Raw genomic sequence first — 1,433 nt, 5'->3', positions numbered from 1 at the left:
GACTGGTCCTTTGACCTGCGGTGCTTCGGCTACTCACAGTGAGGTTATTGTAGTTTGACTGCACACATACATGGTCTCTAGCCATATGGGTCTATGCAGTGTAGATTGGCTGCAGTAAGTTCACTGTAGGAGTAGGGTATGCACCTAAGGAATCTATCGACCTTGATAGAAGAGGAGTGATCCTATGTGATTTGTTAGACTGAGTTCTAAGACCTTGGCCAGGGCAGTAATATAAAGTGGAAAAAGAGTTTTCCACTATCGAACTCAAGTCAAATAAATCTTGACATATGACAGACGATGGGGTTTGATGAGTTGTCCATGACCTCCGTCCTGTAGGGATCCACGATAGTAGGACTGTATCACACGTTAACTGCACCTAGAGGTTCATCTTTCTATTCTACTGGGTAGCCACTACATGCTGCTAGGTGTCACTGGTGGATGGTGGGACTCATAGGGATTATCTTGATGATCGATAAACCCTAATGAGTTGAGTTGGAATCGTTCCAACCCATTGAAAGGAGTTTTCAATGATATTGTGATAGAGATCATAATATATCTCACTACCAGTCAGAGTAGAACCTATGGGGTCACACACACTAGAAGTATTGACCGATCCGATGGTTGAATAGTGATTATGAATCACGAGTAATCAATTCGATTGATATTCGGTTGAAGAAGGAACAAAGGGAATTAATTAATTGGACTTAAATACAAATCCTACTTCGGGTAGGATTCCTAGAGTCCTAATTGGATTAGGACTGGGAATCCTAGTTGGAGTAGGACTGGGATTTCTACTTGGAATAGGATTCCTGCAATCCTAATGAGATTAGGAGTTTTGAATCAAAATTGGATTCCTACTTGGAGTAGGATTCCTAGAGTCCTAATCGGATTAGGACTTCGGATTCAAATAGAGTCCTAATTGGATTAGGACTAAAATTAAATATGTCCTAATTTGGATTAAGATTTTTTTTAAGTCACAATTAATTATTAATCTAATGAATCAATAAGACTCCTAATTGGATTAGGATTGAAGAGTTCAATTGAGTCAAAATTGATTTAAGTTCTAATTGGATTAGGACTTACCTAGATTGGATCCTAATTGGTTCACCCTTGGGCTAAGCCTAATTGGATTAGGGCTTGACCACATTAGGGCATTTCAAACCCTACTTAATGTGGATTAGGGTTTACCATGAGGAGGGGGATATGCCCCTCCCTTTTCCATGTGGAGAAGGGAGAAGAGAGCCCCTCTTAGGAAATAACTCTAGGGCTCCTAGATTGTAGGAGCCCTAGATGGTTATAAAAAGGGGCAAAGGGGGCCGGCACCCTACAAGAGCTCTCCCTCTCCTCTTCCAATCCGTGGCCACCCCTCTCCCTTCCTTGGTTCAGCCGCAATCAGCAAAGGGAAAAAGAAGAGGAGGCGTCTCCCTCCTCTT

The sequence above is a fragment of the Phoenix dactylifera genome, unplaced genomic scaffold (assembly GCF_009389715.1).
Source record: "Phoenix dactylifera cultivar Barhee BC4 unplaced genomic scaffold, palm_55x_up_171113_PBpolish2nd_filt_p 000603F, whole genome shotgun sequence".
Classification (NCBI taxonomy): domain Eukaryota; kingdom Viridiplantae; phylum Streptophyta; class Magnoliopsida; order Arecales; family Arecaceae; genus Phoenix; species Phoenix dactylifera.
Note: the sequence above shows the minus strand (reverse complement) of the source record.